This window comes from Falco biarmicus, chromosome 8, assembly GCF_023638135.1.
Source record: "Falco biarmicus isolate bFalBia1 chromosome 8, bFalBia1.pri, whole genome shotgun sequence".
NCBI lineage: Eukaryota > Metazoa > Chordata > Aves > Falconiformes > Falconidae > Falco > Falco biarmicus.
The window spans coordinates 47,113,978-47,131,542 of NC_079295.1; the positions used below are offsets into that span (position 1 = coordinate 47,113,978).

Here is a 17,565-nt window from a genome sequence, read left to right on the forward strand (position 1 = left end):
CTTGGTGACTTGCAGCAGCCGAAACACAAACCAACCCCACGAAGGCAGTAGGAGGGCCCAGTGCTGGGCTTTCAGGAGCAAATCCTGCTTTCAGCGGGGTTTGGTGTGGTGGGAGCCCCAGCAGTGCCTCAGTGCCCCAGGTGCTGCCTCGTCTCTGCGTGTGGGGGTGAAGATGCCCCCCAGGAGGTGGGAAGGCACGTCCCCTGTGGAGCCGTGCTGGGACCAGGTATGGAGGGGGCTGTGGACAGGCTTCTCCCGGGAATGAACCCCGTGGTGCAGAACTTGGGCACGTCCCGCTGATGCCACTGGTAGGGCTGGAGGTCAGGCAGGAGCAGGCAGTTTCACAGGGCTTGCATCCCTTCTACTGGTTCCCAGCTCCCAAGTGGAGAGCAACGGAGAGGCTCAGGCTGGCAGGGAGGGGACCCAGCTCAAATCCTGCCCAAGCCCAGGCCACTGTGGGGGAAGCTGGAGCCTGACCCTGTTTGTCTTCTGCAGCGAGGATGGGAGAGGTGGGAGCAGCAGGTGGCTGGTGCCCAGCTCAAGCCTGGCTGCGCTTGTCCCCAGCCCACGCCCAGCAGCGCAGCAGGTAAGCAACTAAGAGCTAGCTCACACCGATGCTTTACACTGTGATTTCTTCCAGAGCCCGGATCCTCTGCCCCGAACGAGCGGTCTAATTAGAGGCTATGCTATGAGGGCTGCCCACATACAGCTACAGACCCTACGCGCAGCTCCAGACCTGCAGAGGGGCCGGCTGGGTTTAATCAGCCCTCCATGCCGAAGGATTAGCAGCAGCAATCTTGCTTCCAGCCAACCTCCAGATGATACAACATAATAAGACTTGTAACAGCCTCTTGGAAGAAAGAAAGTTATAGTTCCCACAGCAACTGTAACTCAGCCGTATTACACACACATATATATTAAGGCATAAATTTAACAACATATATTTTAATGCAAAATACCAGCAATGCACATGGGGACAAATAACAGTGGTTGGGGGATCCATAACATTTGGCTCTCCCCACTTCCTACCACTTGCATCTCACCAGCAGCGGCACGGCGAGGAAGACGAAGCCATCCCGGTGGCAGACCCTCTTGCTCCTGCTCCCGCGTGCTGGCAGAAGGAGCAGCACAGGGACACGCAGACAGACCTGTCTGCACGCACAGACACCCCCAGCCCTGCACATATAGCTGGTCACCCACGCGCACGGATGTGGCACGAAGTATAGAAAAGCTATAGAATGTAATAGTGCATCTCACGGGGCACCAACAAATGTGCTTGGATGAGGCAAGGATTTCTCCTGTTGCTCATCCGGCTGAATGCAGAATGAGATCCTTTCAACAGATTTCTGGGGGTTTTTCAACTATCTGGCGGAATTGCACAACAGGGATATAATTCTCTATTACATTTTATGAAATGGCTCCAACCCATGTCGTTTTAGCTCATTTTGCTAGCCATCTTCTGGACGCCGACAGCAAAGCATGCGCGGTGCTTTCCCTGCTAATGCCACACAGGTTGCTCCTGATGGCTTGCTGGGGATAATTGCAGATGCAGTAACAGAAAACATGGTGTGGGCAAGTGCCAGTCTGACCGCTGCCTCTCCAGGCCCCTTGGAAACGGAGGTCCCCTGCTCTGGTCCCCTGCAAATGGAGTGGTGTGGCCAGCAGCACCCATCCTGCCCACACCATCGCTGCTTTCCCTCCCAGCCAGCTGAAACCCACTGTGGAGGAAGCAATTCCAGCTGGGGAAGGAGCGGGCATTAACGCATGCCATAGAAGTGCCTGAGAGGCTCTGAGCACGAGGGTCCTGGTGTGGCACAGCTGCCCGGTGCTCCTGGGGCAGGTGGGTGCTAAGGAGGTGGGAATAACCTCACTGGTGACCTTCCTCCTTAGCGTGGGAGATGCATTTAAGCTGAACCCCTTGCTCTTTGCTTGAGCTATGGGGTGGCTTTGCTATGTGCCTCAGCAGCCCTGCTTTGTGGGCATGGTCCCCAGGCTTGTCCTTTGTCCTGCTCACAGTGATAACACTGTGGTCGGTGTTATGAGCGGGCTGGCTCTGCTCACTTCCAACAGGTACCATGGGTCTGCACCCCTGGGGGGCTCTGCTGCTCCCTGGAGCAGGGAGACGCCTGCTTCCTCTGCGTGTAGTGTTTTATGCCTATGTCTTAACTCGACATGGCTTTATATCATCTTGAGACTGCAATAACAGCAGCTGAACTATTGGCTGCAGTTATGGCTGATGTTGCCTGAGTGTCTGTGGTATAAGCACCTACATTTGCACTTAAATTAGTTTGCTTAATTGCATCATCCCCTATATAGCTGCCTTGTGGGGAGGGCTGGTCTGTGCCACGATGCTTTGCTGCACTGCCACGTCCCCTCTCCTGAGATCCAGCAGGGAGGCAGAGCTGGGACCTCTGCAAGTCTGAATCTTGCACTGCCTGATTTTAAAATATAAATAGATATGTATGTGCATTGTTTACAAAGCAAACCCAGCTAATCTCTCTATCTAGCTAGGGCTTTAGGATGTCCTTCCAGCAGGGATTTGTAGAGTTTGCTACAGTTATTTCCTAAGAATGCATTACCCAGGGTTTCGGATGAATAATGTAGGTCCTTGTTCGGCAAGTTACTTACAAATGTTGAACCTTAAACCACTGAAGTCAATGGATCTGCTTGTGTGCTTAAAGTTAGCCACAAGCTTAAGTGCTCCAGTAAATCAGGGCCTTATAGCCTAATCTGGCATTCCTAATGTCTGCTGATATAAATAGCAAATGGTATTGACCCAAGGGTATGTTTGCCTTGGTCAATGCTGTATCCTGCGAGACAAATGCTGATGGTGGCGGCAGCAACACCAAAACGCCTGTGTGGCTCCACTCCAGGTGTCCTCGGCGGATACGTGGCACAGCCCCCTCCCAACAAACACCAGGTAAATTCAGAAGTGCCAATGCTTCCTGTCCCGGGGCTGTGCTTTGCAATCCCGGGGGGGGCTTTTCATTTTAAACCCCTGCTCTGAGGAAGGGGAGGGAGTCCCCTTCCTCCTGGAGGTGACGGATACGTGTGCTGAGCGCCCTTCCAGGAGCTGTGAGTTGACCGAAGGGTTTGCTGCTGACGGGAAGGGGACGGGAAAACTTGAGGGCAACTGCTGGAGTGGGCGCTGCCAGCTGCCCACGGCCAGGAGTGGGCTGACCCGGGGTCCCCTGGCAAGCCCTCTGTGCTGCCTGCCCCTCTTCCTCTGCCAAGAAAGACGACGGGGCTCTCCAGGAAGGGGTTTGGTGGCAGAGCTGGGCAGGCGTGCTGCAGAGCCCTTTGGAAAAGCTTGCAGGAGTAAAATCCCAGCTCTGCTCCCTGCAAAGCCTTGAGAGGAGGGTGCCCTGGCGGTTGGGTGCCCCCGACTGCCACTGGCCCCACTTTGGCTGGTCCTGGAGCACATTACTGGGATGGCTTTAACATGTGCTGAGCCATCCCAGCCGCCCCAGCAGCTTCGCCCCGAAGGCTGAGCTGAAGAAATAGCAAGCACAATAGATCTCTGTTGGGTGCTCCTGGCTCAGTGCCCTCGGCAGAGCTGGAGCTGCGGCTCTTCCCAGGCCAGTGGGAGCGTGATGTGAACTACTTCGGTCTTGTCAAAAGTGATTTTGATTTATGTTTTTTCCCCCCATTTCTGTTTTTGGCTTGTGTGCGTGCAGCATGTGTGCTCCCGATGTGGTGGCACGGGCAGAGGGACCCATCTCAGAGCACAGCCCATGGGCACAGAGAGAGGCGATGTTTCAGCAGAGATCTAATCAGCAGTTCTAATTAACCCTGATTTCCTCTCACCTGCAGGACTCAGCTACTGGTCAGGCTGCATTACAGAGCTAAAACATCAAGGGGGACACACAGGCAGGGGATCCGTCACAGTAGAAGCACCCTGGGATGCTCACAGCCCTCCTCACCTCTCCGCTTCCTGCTCCTCCAGCCCAGCTGCAGGGACACTGGCGGGCACAGGAGAGCAGGTGGCGAGGGAGAGGAGAGCTAATTAAACTCTTCTCTAACCTCTGCCATGCTTTGGCTGGCAGGGAGCTACTCCAAGGGGAATCGAGAGTCGTGGTAAAGTAGAAAAATGAGGGCATGGGGTAGAGGGGCAATAAGGTATAAAATCACAGCTGGGCAGAAGAGGATGAAAAACACTTGCAAGCTGTGAGCTTTGCTCTCTTGTTTTTTTATTCCCTGAGCAGCCCTGGGAAGGGATGCTCCCAGGACACAGCCAGCCCAGCCTTCCTGGCACAGCTTGTCCAGTACAAGAAGCAAGAATCAAAGACACATCTTTATCTCACGCCTGTTGGGAAGTGGCTGGGGGAAGTGGCATGGAGTTTGGGAGGCCCTTTGGACAACGTAGAGCAGGAGAATGCAAAGCCAAGCTTGAAGCATATAAACCCATGGTTATGCTGGTGGAAAAGGAGTTGCAGGCGTGGTGCAAAGCAGAGGGAGATTCTGAGCTGCCTTGGAGAGGCGGGTGGGCTCTGGCTGTGGCACTGGGAGCCTGCGGGTAAAAGTCTTCATCCCCCATCACATTCCCTTCCCTGCTCTGCAGAGTCGCTCGTGCTTCCCATGATGGCTTGGACAAATTCTTGTGAGCGAGCCAGCAGCTCTCCTCTTGTCTCTTGTAATTACTGTCCCAGTATTCTCCTTGAGAGAGACCATCTGCTACTCCTCCATCACCAGTCATCTTCTCATCTCCCTGGCGTAGCCCTTTCCCCGGAGAATGTGGGTAATCGTGCTGATGGTGCATCTCCCGAGGTCCCGCGCTGCTCGTTATGCTCAATCAGATCAAAGGCAGACGCTCCATCGGCTGATGGACCAGCCATGTGCACGGGGGGCTCTGCTGCCCACCCCCGGCCTTGGACAGGACACGCTGGTCAAGAAATGAGAAGCCAGGGTGGTGCTCCTTGCTGTGGGCAATGGGACTGGGTCAGCCCATAACCCTCACCCCCATCTCTCCATGCCTCACACAGCTGCTGAGCAGAGCAAGGCTGCAGCTGCAGGGGAACCCCAGGACCTTTTCAGAAGTCAGGTGGGGGGGCAACGTCCACAGGGAGCCAAGGGCTGGGTTAGGACAGGCGGAACGATGGGAGCACTGGGGCAGCCTGGGAGCACTGGGGTGACACTGGGTGCTGTTTGGGGGTCTACCAGCTGAAACGAATGGTTTGGGGGTCAGTAACAAGATGCATGTCAGAGAGATTTGCTGCTCCCAGGAGCAGCAGGGCCAGGCTTCCAGTTGATGCCCCAGCAGCGGTGCGGGCGGGAAGCGGCACAGTGCTCGGCTGCACTGTGGGGCCCGGTGCTTTTAGTCTCTTGCTTTTAATCAACAGCAAATGAGTCTCTGGGGGCCTATTCTCTCGCTGCAGGATACCAGAAACTTTCATTGAAGTCAATAGAAGTTACTTGTACCCTTAGGCAGAAGACTGTGGTCTTGGGAAGTTGCTAGGGAGCTGTGATTTATGCTGCGTGTCGCAGACTCGACCAAAGCTAGCGCCTGCCTCTTGGTATAATTCAAAACTAAATGCACGCTTATATAAAAAATACAGTAAAACCATCACATTTTATTAGGGGAGGGCGCGCGATAAATTTTTACATCGAAGCTTCCAGCAGCCAAAGATGAAAAGCGTCTTCAGAAAAATCACTGCCATGGAGATAGGCTTTCATCCTGCCGTATCAGGTGGCTCGTTTGTATTTTTAAGGAATCTTATTAGAGCATTAAATGATCTGTAAAGGGTAAAACATCATTTTTTTTCAGTGGCTCTGGTGCTGGCCAAGCTTCGAGCCACTATGGAGCAGGGGGTGGTGGGCATGCAGCTCCAGGCACATGCTGAGCCCATTGAGGCTCACTGTGCTCCACAAAGCCCCGCTCCCACCCTGCCTTCAGAGCCAGGCACTCGTTGTTTATTCGTGCTGGCAAACATCCTCCTAAAAGCCCCTATAAAACTGATTTTCTGTCTGTTAATCAAAATTATTGTCTACAAAAATATATGTGCACCTCCTCCAGAATTTATCCCGAAGCTTTAGATGTGTATTCATACGGCTGTGCCTGCGGATGAGCCAGGTGCCACCTGTGAGCCTCCTCCACCCAGCTTGCCTGTGGCTTTGCATCGGCATGTACGTGGTCCCGTGTGCTGAGCACCACGTGCTGAGTCCTTGCAGCAGCCTCCAACCCTCTGGGCTGGAAAACGCAGCTCCTGGCTTTTGCTCCTGTGCTCTCCCCCCAGTCCTGCTGTCCTTGCTTCATTCACTTTCATCCAAGAGCTCATGCCACTCTCCCCTCGTGAAAGCGTCTGCTTGCCCATCTGCAAGGCTTTGAGAAGGGCTTCCCTGGCTCCAAGCGGCCCTTCTGCTCCAGCTCCGGCTCTCCCCTCCCAAATCCCACACCGTGACTTTGTAAGGCAACTGTATGTTGCAAATGAATGATTTTTAAAGACCACCAAGCACATAACATCAGAAATTCTTAAACTGTTGCAAGGCCAGAAATAAAATCTACGCTTGAAATCATGGAAGTATTTCAACACAACGTTTCAGGTTTAAAACTGCTTGAGAGTTGGTGAGGACAGTTTAAGCGTTTACAAGCTATGAGGCTTACTGTATGAAGGAAGAAATAAAATGATTGGGACAGCAAGAGATGAGCAATTTTGCAGACATTTGTCCCTTCTTTTGGCAGCATTTCAAGGACATCTGGCACCACCTGGACTTGAGCAGCTCCGTGAGTGCAGCAGCTCTGCAGAGGAGCTGGGGGACCTACTGTAGCAAGACGATGCACTGAGGGGTCGCCCCTGCGGCAGGGATCAGCCCTGGTGCAAGGAAACCCTTTGCAATGAGCCCCAAAGCTCCCAGTCATCGCAGTGCAGAGCGTGTGGTTGCTGCATCTCCAGCAACCCGGGGCCACGGGCTGGGCCAGGAGGGGCATGTGGAGGGAGTCGATCCGCAAACCTCTGTGATATCTCTGTTATTCTCCACGTACCAGTTCCCAGCAGCATGTGGTTAATTCCCATGAAAGCTTCCAATTCATTATTTCATAAGAAGATTGGTTTTCACAAATGAGCGGCTTTTAAAAATGTCTGAGTGTACATAATCAGAGCCTTCTGAACTTAGCCAAGGCTGAACGTAAAATAAAGGTGTGCGGTTACTTTGCTTGCACACCTACTATAATTTTAAAAGAGGAGTAATTCACAGAAAATTATCCCCATCCCTGCACAAGAAGGACTTGCAAAATTTGTGAAGTGCTCAATATTTTTTATGAAGTGTTTCTAACCCTCTTTTTTTTGTGAAGAAGAGCTTGGCAGGGGAGAAGCTTACCTGTTCATAAATTAGCAGGCAAATTGAAGAGGATGTATAGTCTTTTTTTTTTCTTTTCTCATTACATATAACCCAGCTCATACTTTTAAAATATTTTCGGGTGGTAGCACTGCAACGGTGCTCCAGGAGGGGAGACTTGGGTGCCGGCGTGAGGCTATGGCTGGCCGAGCACCAAACCCGGCCGTGCCCCCCTCGCCTCCATTGCACCGCCTGGGTCCCTGCCCTGCATTTGCAACACCCACAGGAGAAGCTTCGCTGTATCATTAGTTGCTGAAGTGCTGACTGATGGAGCCTGGGAGCATGCACCAAGGGCAGGATCATTTTATACATGGCCTGGATCCTGTATTTTTCCACTGGCTTTTGCTCCCCGGGTCTGTGGCACTTGGCCAGGCCATGAGCAGCCCAGCTGTGGCAGCCTTTGCCCTCCAGATGTGCTCCTGGGTTTCACACTGCCTGGTCACCCGTGCTGCTCATCACAAAGCTCTGTTATCCAGCATTTTATCCTCTCATTAAAAAGGGGGAGTAGCTGCAAAAAGGAACCTCAATTAAGAAAGGTGAAAGTTAAAACATCAAGAAAAGCTTTTAATTGAAGAGCAGCCCTGCAGGGAAATGCAAAGGCGAGTTGCCTGTTTGATAGTTTTACAGACGGTGATAATGTCACACTTTTTGGAGAAAGGAGAGGGAAGAAAAGCTAGCTGGGGTGCTCAGGAGCTTTGAAGAAGTAGGACGCATGCAAAAGGAATGAGAGGGATGGGAGAAAGCACCGTGGTGCATTGCCTGCTGGCTCCCCAGCACAGCCCACCTCCTGGGGATGGCCCCGTCCCTGGGACCCAGCACCTCCATCCCCCTGGCCAGCACCCTGGTCCTGGGTGCAGCAGTGCTCCTCAGAGCTGCCTGGCTCAGCCAGACCCAGAGAAGCCCCATTTGCCCCACCGAGTGTGTGCGACTCCCCAGGCTATGGAAAAGTTTCCCCTATTTAACTCCAAACGTCAAGGAAAACCAGGCTTTCCCATAATGGGAGGGGGCAGTGCCGGCCCGCAGCCCCCACCGCTTTGCCGTGCCTGCCTGGCAGCAGGGACCCGCGGGAGCAGGGCTGCTGCTACAGCCCTGCAGCTCTTTTCTGCCCTATCTTCATTTGACCTCCTTCTTCTTCACTTCCCTCTCTTTTATAATTCTAGTGGCATTTTATTGTTGCCCCCATCCTGCCCCTGGGGGCTTGCCCTGGGTGAAGAGATGCAGCCAGCAGCAAGCTCGGCACAGAAGCATCTTCCACATCTCTGTAGTTTATGACCTGGAGGAACAATTAAAGGAAGGTTTGAATCCTCCCTCTACATCCTTAGAGAAACCACCCCCAAAACTTCCCTTTGCAAACGGAGTAGGAATAACTCAGATAATTCAGTCTTTTACCATTACAGGGTTTTGGTGAGCTCAGATTTTTGCTTGCAAGGATTCACTGCTAATAAATCCTGGTGGGCTCACAGCATTCCCTCTCTGGCATCCCAGCTCCCTGATTGCCGCTCCCAGGAGAAGTTGCCCTCCACAGAACAGGGTTGCAATGCCTCTTGCCCACCAACGCAGAACTCCCAGGAAGATGAACACTGTATTATTTTGTCTGGGCTGTGGTCACCAGCGATGAATTTCTCTGGTTAGGAGCACACTGGCACTACCCCAGCCCTGTGCTCGCTTGCTCACGCGCAGAGCACAAAGCCAGCATGGGCTACCGGGTGGAAAGCATCGCGAGGAGCGCAAGGTATGGCTCAACCCCAACTCAATCAGTCTGAGAACATAAATACTCCCAGGGGAGGGAGTTACAGCCGTGAAGGTCCTGTAGCTCTTGAGATTCACTTAGGTTTTATCTCGCCTCCAAATCAGTGGGAAGCATCAGCTGCCATTCTTGTTAGAAAGATGCTTCTCTGAAGCACACCTTGCAGTGAGGAGGTGGGAACCTTGGGGCTGCTGAAATCGAGAGGGTTGCTCCTTTTGGCAGCACCTACGCCCAGGGCTGCATTTTCATTAATATCCAAAAGAACTGGTTTGCAAGCAGGAGCGTCAATAAAAATGGGATGTTTTACCAATCTGATCACATACTGAGAACCATGAGATTGGTGAGGATTAACACTGTGAGGAATAACACTGAAATCACAGAAATCTCAGGGCAGGATGGGAGCCAAATCCAATGCCGAATTTGTAGCAAGTCAACTATTAAGTCATCTTTTCCCTAAAAGCCTTTTCTAGGTTTCACGCTCATTAAATCAAGGGAGGAGACCTTCACATCTCACCAAAACTAACCAGGCTGGCTCAGTTCTCAAATTCTGGCTGGCACACTCTTGAAACGAGATGCTGAGGAACAATCTGCAGCTGGGGAGTTATTAGCAAAAATTATTCGGTGAGTGGTTTGGAACAAGGAATAAACTTGAGAAACTTCAGCACTTGTTGGCTCATCACAGGGAAAAAGAAGAGAGAGAACTCAGTGCCTGAATTATTTGTGATGAGTTAATTATGCTGGCAAAGGATGATGGAAGACAGGAACAGCAGTCAAAATTTTCTGCCTTTTTCCACCTACGCGATTTTCTTAGATCCACTCAAAATTAATGTGGTGTTCAATATTAGACCCTCTCAGGCGCCAGGTGACTCTTAGCCTAAACATTTTTTGATTTACTACTCTGTCCGGTAGCACTGTGCCTTATGTTTTTTGATCTCTCCAAGATGTAAATCAGGTGGGAAGTGAAAGGCTTTTCCAAGGTCCTGCTTCTGCAGGGGAGAGGACAGCTCTCCCTAGATGACCCTAAACACTTCCAAGATGGCAAAGAGCTTTCACCTTGCAGGAGCAGCCTAGAAATAATGCAATCGTGAAATTAGAAAGCAAAATGCAAAGCCCAGGAGGTGGTGGGAGACGAAGATGTGGCACAAAGACCATGAGCTGAGAGCTCCTGGGGACATTTGGGGTTGGGAGACGTGAGGCCAGGAGAAGCATCTCCCATCACGGTTGAGTTTGGTGAACCAAACCTCCCCACAGCCCTCAGCAGGATTGTCCGTGCTCAGCCCCTCAGGGCTGGCCCTGGGGGGTCTCTTCCCAGGTAGCTGCAGGATTTACACAGCTATAATTTTTCATCCCACTAAAAACTGGAGATCTTTCAGGAAAGCTGCCTTCCCATGAGACTTCCCACTGAATCTCATACATCCCAGGGGGCTGCAGAGCACCCAGCAAGCTCCAGTGTGTGTGGGCTACGCTAAATCCAGAAGCACGCAGGGTATTCCCCACGGGGGGTGCGTCACCTGCTCTTGTGCACACAGAAGCTACCGTCTGAGCAGAGATGAAAACCCTGCTGGGATCAGTGCACCTTTAATTAATGGCAATTTTGTGGAAAATACTCTATGTCCAAAATGACCCTGTGAAGAATTGAGGCATGCTCTCTCGCTCTGGTTTTTTAATCACATGTATCGGGATTTATTGAGACATCCAGGCTGTGTTCTCTGAGCTTTAGGAGGCTCTTTCTAGTAAAAATCCATGGATTTTAATGCATTTGGTAATGGAATTCCAATGGAATTTTGGAACTGGAAAGAAGCCACTAGCGAGACTCTTCGGGGCATCACTCTTGGCACCTAAAGAAAAAAAATGGAGACGGAAAAACTTAATGAAAATATATATTTGTATAAACAATCAATGAAGATCGTGTTTGTGCGTTAAACAACCACCTTGAAATTGGTCTGTCTCAAAGGACTGAGCAATTGCAGACTGCCTTAGCATGAATGATTTATGACATTCATGAACTTGGCAACTGCATCAGTTTTCCTAAACCTGGCAGCAAACACCACCTGCATATTAAGTGAAGATTTATGATTTATAAAACTCACCTCATTATGCAGAGGAACATGAATTGTCTTATGTGTGCAGTCTATAACTCCCGGGACAGATGAAAAGGCAGCTATGACACACAATTTATGTGTTCTTGCTGCTGAAGTTGGTGAGGGAAAAACAGGGAGAATAACTAGGTCTTTGAGTCGCGTATCTTCAAAGCTGTCCACATCCCACATCCCTCTCTCTCCCCACAGAATGATGCTGTGGCTAAAATTGCCTGCTCTCTTGGAGGGGAAAAAAAAAAAAAAAAGTCTTTCAAAGATTAATAGTGGAGGTCATTTGAATCAATGTGCTAAATTATGCCCTCCCTCCAAAAAACACAGGACTAGGAAGCATCCGAGATGCCTCTATGGAAATAACACGCTTGGTGCTGAGCTCATTGCTCGTATTTTTCCCCACCTTGTCCTTTTCTGATTTCTCTCACCCAAGGACGCAGGATCCCGGCTTCAAGGAGTGAAGATTTTGGTCTCAAAATGTGGCATGGTTAGGTGTGGATCTCACGTCCTCCAGAAAGGACTGAGGCAGAGAGCACAGGAGCCCAGGGTACAGCTGGTTTCCCTCCTTTTGGGTCAGGAGAGCATTGAAAGGCTTGAAAACAGGCAGGGCTGATGGACTGAAAAACAAGTGACATGATCCAAGGAGAAAACGCTACAGGGCAGAATTTACCCCAATCTATCACATGAATTTCAGCAAATTGTGCTTTGTGTGTCTCATTTCCTCATTTGCTTAAAAAAAACCCCACACACCCAGAGAGCAGATGCTGGTACAGTTTGGTAAGTCGTGCTGTTGGAGTGCCCTGGGGCTCTCTGCTTACTGCTGAGAGCAGAAGTCCCAGCCCAGGGCTTGCCCTGCATGCCCAGGGCACCAGAGGACACAGACACCGTTGCTGCCTTGGCTTGGGTAGGGCTCCCACAGGGTGGGTAGTGGTGTCTGTGTCGTCCCCAGGCTCCTGGATGCGTGCCCATGGAGGGCTGGGACCCCCGCAGGGACAGCAGTGGGGGGGGGGAATTGCTCCTGGGGCGAGGAGCGATGCCTGCTCACCCCCCCGGCCGCAGGCTGCTCCTGGACCTAACTGGTGGGTCACAGGCAGGACACAGGGGTGCCATGGGAGCATCGGGCCCCCTAAGCCCTCCTGCTATGCAGCAGGAACGCTATGCGTGGGTGTATCTGCTACGGCCGGGCAGGACCTTCCCCGCGTCCCGCCAGAGCCATCTCCTTCTGAAGGAAGGGATGCCACCTGCAAGCAGCAGTTTAGAGCAGTAGTTTGAGCTGGCCCCTCAGCCATGCAGCGTGTTGCTAATTACACCCAGGGGTTTTGGCTTCTGCAGGAGAAAATCATGTGCAAAGACTTTGGGTTTGTAATTGGCTGCAGTGCTATTTAAATCAATTTAAGCTGCCTCCATGCCTGGCCTGGTCACTGGTGTCCACCTTGTGCTGTAGCTGTCTGTGGAGGGAAGGGGCTTTGGGGAGTGAGCTGGGGAAAGCCAGCCTGGCAAAAGGCAAAGGTAGGGAGAGCCCTCTGCGACGTGGGTCCCTGCAGCCCCCCAGCTGAGCACCCCCTGCCCCTAAGTAAGCGGGGGCTGAGGGAGCTCCAGGAGATCAAGAGGTGGGTGTCTTGGCTGTGTCCTCCTTCAGCCAGGAAGGGTTTGGCTTGTGCCAAATGTGTCTGTACCCTGGCATGCTGATGAGGCTTGGCTCAGCAGGAGGTAAGGAGCTGAGGCTGGAGGCAGTCAGGATATATTCTCCTGCTGCTGCTTGGGGGGGACATGATGCACTGTCTATTTTCTGCAGTAAAAGCCTGCATTGAAGCTCTTCAAAATACACACTGGTGCTACTGGAAAGGAGGGAGTGAGGGATGTGAATGATTTTGTTTTTCCTCCCTCATTGTCTTATTGCCAAGGTAGCAGAGAAGGAGCATTTCTTCTGTTTAAGCACAAATCAGGAATTCATCTCTTCCATATGTTACCCTTTTGTTTCACACCTATCTTGTGAGGCTGATTTCAAACTGAAATTGTTGTAACTGTATGTATTAAATAAATTGCAAGCTCTACCTGGGCTGGGTGTGTTGGCAGCAGCTGATCCAACAGGAGCTTCTTGGCACAGGCTCTGCCAGGCAGGGAAGCGTCTTTCTCTCCTGGCTCTGTATTCAGTGAGCACAAAGCAAAGTGTGTTTGCACCAGAGGAGCTGCACGAGGTTCACAGCGCTGTAGTCCTCAAAGGAAAGGACGTGTATTTAGGAAGCAACAGAGAAAATAACAAGTATGTATCGACGGAGTGATTTATACTGTTTTCAGAATAACAACCTGTATTCTTTATCAAAAGACAAAGATGTTGCCTTGGGACTTAGGTGCTGGCTGGGGAGTTTTACATCCTCCGAGCTGCATTGGGAATGGAAAGCGATGGTTCTCGGCTGGTGGGTACAAATCCAGAGAGCAGGTTAAACTAGCATGGGTAAAAGGACAGTGGGCAATTGGTGCTGCAAGGAACTGGCTTGGAGGAGATAGTGTGGAAACATACCCTCATAATGGCCTGGAGGAGGGAGTACAGACCACTTAAGTTTCCACGGGCTGTAAATTTGGTGACTCTGCAAATACTAGAGAGCAAAAAGAGCAGAGAGGCTGGGGAGACAGGAAGCTAGCAGCGAGGGAGAGGCATGTGTGCTGCAGGGGAGCGATCCTTCCAAAGCCGTTTAATTAAGGGAGAAATGAGGGAAGCAGAAATGGGGAAGCACATTTGGGTCTCAAGTGGGGATGCTGCAGGGTATATGGGAGAGAAGATGAGCCTATTCCAAGACATCAGGCCAGAGCAGAGGACCGGTGTGTACTGGAAAACCCCTCTGTGAGCCAGGGTGAGAGGATGAATCCAGCCCTGCTCAGCAAAGGGCAGAGGGGAGACTTGTGTCAATGCACATACAGCATGAACCCCTCACAGACGGGTCCCCAGGGGCTTCCCCTGGCTGTGAGGGCAGCTGGCTGATCCTGTCAGCCTTCCCACCATGGCACGGCTTGGCTACAGGTGACCTTCAAGCCTGTGTGTCCTCTTGGCAGAGCTGAGACCAGCCTTCAGAGCTGCAGCATCCTTCCCAAAATGACTCTCCCTTTGTACCTTAGCTGCTTCAGATCAGGGTAAAAAAATCTGCAGAGTACAGCATTTGGAAGTTTTCATTTATAATACGCTAATTGCCCTCATTATTATGGTTCCTGGAGGCACCTCAGATCCTTATTACAGCAGCTGCAATTGTGTAGGGGTGAGATGTGCTTTGCTGCTCCCTCTGGTTGCCTGCATCCTCGGCTGAGTGACAGGTCTCTGCTACATGCACTGTAGGAAGAAGGTCTGATAAGCTTCTGGCAGACTCTCAGGCAGCCTTCACAACTGTCCTGTGGCTGGTTTATTGTTTCTGTGTTGCCTTCTGATTTATTTCGTGATGCTTTACAGGCTGGTGCTTGTTGCTGGCCCCACTGGAATCATGGGGGTGAAATTGGGACACCTGGAAGGATGCTGTCAGCCAGCTCTGTTGAATGCCCACCTCAAACCTTAATGTTCCTGCTACAATCCCCCCTGAGATGATTACCTAGCCAAGCACCTGGCTGGCAGTTCACTGCAACAGTGGTACATATGAACTACTAAATACCCAAGCCAAAGAGAAACGCCTGCATCACTTCCCCTCCCCCCCTTCCCCCCCCCCCCCCCCCCCCCCCCGCAAATGGGAGGGTTTATTTTTGCCCTGCTGCCCTCTTTTCATTACTCCTGTACGCTGCAGCCTGCCTTTCCCCTGGCCAACCCTTCACTAAGCATTTGGGGATAACCCCAAATCCAAATACAACTTTCTCCACCCACACACCAAGCGCGATGGGGCTTGGTTTGTGATTCACCCTGACTCAGGGTGCAGACTGATGCTATGCTGTGTTTGATCCATCACTGCTTTTTTCTACTAGACTCCATTTCGGTGAGCAGTAAAGTGACTGAAGTGCAGCTGTTTTGGCAGCTGCCTCAATGAGCCTTTTCACACCGGGTCACCTAAAGTCATGCCATCATCGCTCAGGGTAACTCCAAGGCATCTAGGAGCCAGAGAGCAGGACTGCCCTTAGATCCCTGCCAGTGGGAAATAATGAAGGTGGAGAAGCTAACACAGAGCTCCCCAAAGCTCTTGTCATGCTGCCGGCAGCCTCAGCCTGCCTCAGCACTGGCAGATGCCTCTGATATGCTGCTTCCACTGAAAACTGTGTGTAACTTCTTGCGTTTTTCCCATTTACAGTGATGTCCTTCTGAGACGGATGCCTACAGAGCTGACAAATGCAGCCAAGTGGCTTGAAGCTTTGTAGGAAAGGAGATACCCCTGATCTTCTCCTCCGGGAGTCAAGCGAATGCTCTGCTGCTGATCCCTGTGGGAGTAGGGACAGGACATCCACGTGGAGCCCTGCATTTGCAGCTGCCAAAGGGCTGCCTCACTGCGAAACCAGCCTCTGCAGTGCTTCAAAGCAGCCTCACGTCTGGCAACAGTTAACAGGAAGGAAGCTAATTGGGTCCCCAAAGGGCAGCTCCTTCACACCGTTTCTGTGTCACTGTTGCAGGCAGCTGCTGCCTGGTCCTCGCTGCGGATTGTCCAAGATGAATTGTATCACCTTGCCCTGCAGTCCCCCCGCTACCAGCCCCTCACAGTTTTTCCCCTTTCCCTAGGAAGGCTCGAGGGCAGGGAGGTACAGGCTCGGGAGCTGATCCTGCCTGATGCAGTGCATCCTCCAGGTCACTTGAAGCCAGTGAGCTGGAAGCTCTGGATCTCTTTCAGGGGTTTCTCAGTATGCCAGCTCACTGCCCGAGCCCCAAGGGCTACGGCCATGCATTTCGCCAGCACAGTTGGCTACATAGCACAATTTAGGGAGCAGAGGGGAACAGAACATGAGGCAGATAGCTTCTGACGGATCAATGTGCGTAGGAGCAGGGAGGAAAGCTGCAGTAGGTACAAAGGGCATTGCAAATGGTGCACTTGAGGGGAACAACTAACTGTAAGTTGAATCCCAAAGCCGTGGCTCTTAGTGAGCAGACGGTGAGCACCTCACCTTTTGGGAGTGGGGACTGAACTTGTCTGCTGGCCTTGCACCCGGGGGTTCTGAGGGCCCTCGCTGCCTGCGTTCCGCTGTGCTCTGACACCCGCAGTCAGCCAGAGCCCAGGTGCTGTGCCCAGGGCTGCTGCAGGTCACATCTGGCTCCTTAGAAGCAGCCAGAGGGGGATGTTTCGACCTTCAGAGCAGGAGGATTTCCTCGGTCTCTGCTGGAAGCAGAAACTGCTGAAGCACTTGCCTGTTGCTTTGTCGGAGCGGCCGGTGCGGCAGCGCAGGGTGAAGGGCCTGCTGCTGCGGGACGGGGCAGCCTGGCCTCCCCGCCTGAGACGGGGGACAGGGGGGCAGCGCGGGGAAGGCAGGGCTCCCCGAGAGCCACCTCCGAACGCGTCAGTGGTTTAATCGCAGCCCTGCCCGTAGCCGGGACTTGTCAGCCCTGTGAATGAAGCTGTCATTCTCCCGGGCTGGTGACTCACAGGAGCAGCCGGAAAACAGCGCTAGCACGGCTGGCTGCTGCCCCTTTCTGGCGACAGGGGAGGGTGGCACTTGTGCGTCCCCCTCCTGCCTTGTTGCCGGGTCGGGGTGGGCACCCCAGGGCTCCGCATTTACACAAGCAGCGATGCCTGCGGGATGAAGGCAGCCTTGGGGACGGCGCAGGGCCTGGCCCTGGCGGGGGGGTTAGCAGGGGTGTGCGCTAGCCCTGGCTCGGCTGTACCGGCTGGTGGGCACTGGGCCCCAGCCACGGGTCCTGGTCCTGCAAAATGGACCTTCTCAGGTGGCCACAAGCAGGTGGAGCCGTGCCCTGCCCTGCCTGGCCCCGGACCCGCGCCCGGCAGGCCCCGGACCCCGTGGGGCCGCGGGAAGGGCAGCCGCGGCCCGTGGGCGGCCTCGGGCAGCTGGTGCCGGGCGAAGTGACCAGCTCCATGGGCAGCCCCGGGCACAGGCAGCGCCTCAGCGTGTTAGTGCCGCACCGGCGCTGGGCCCCGCGGGTTTAGTGTCTGGGGGCGCGTAGCCGGTCGTGCCTGTGGGGAACGACATGAAACTGCCGTGAGGGGCGAAGAGCCGAGGGCGCAGGCAGCCAGAGGCCTGGTAGTACAGCCCCGGTACAGCCCTGCTCACGGCTGCGCCTTGCCCCGCCCGGGAGCGGCGCTCGCCACCGCCTGCAGGGGAAGGGCCCGGGGTGCGCCTCAGCCGAAGGGCCAGGCGCGGCGCCCCGCTTGCCCCGCCCCGCTTGCCCCGCCCCCGCCGCCCCGCCCCCGCCCCTGCCGCCCCCCGGAGCGCACGCGCGCCGCAGCGCTGACGCAAGCCGCGGCAATCGCCCTGCGCTTTATCCTG

The 17,565-nt window shown here is 53.3% G+C and overlaps 2 long non-coding RNA genes across 2 annotated transcripts; one reads left to right on the top strand and one right to left on the bottom strand.

Annotated features, from left to right (window-relative positions):
• Positions 1 to 2,814: 2,814 nt before the first annotated feature.
• Positions 2,815 to 17,477, top strand: LOC130153854 (uncharacterized). Its single transcript, XR_008823519.1, has 3 exons — positions 2,815 to 2,920; positions 14,609 to 14,782; positions 15,429 to 17,477. It is a non-coding gene; the product is annotated as an uncharacterized LOC130153854 (long non-coding RNA).
• LOC130153855 (uncharacterized) lies at positions 11,173 to 14,106 on the bottom strand. The gene is made up of 3 exons (XR_008823520.1): positions 13,225 to 14,106; positions 11,573 to 11,786; positions 11,173 to 11,397 (listed from the first exon to the last, which is right to left on the bottom strand). It is a non-coding gene; the product is annotated as an uncharacterized LOC130153855 (long non-coding RNA).
• Positions 17,478 to 17,565: the final 88 nt, after the last annotated feature.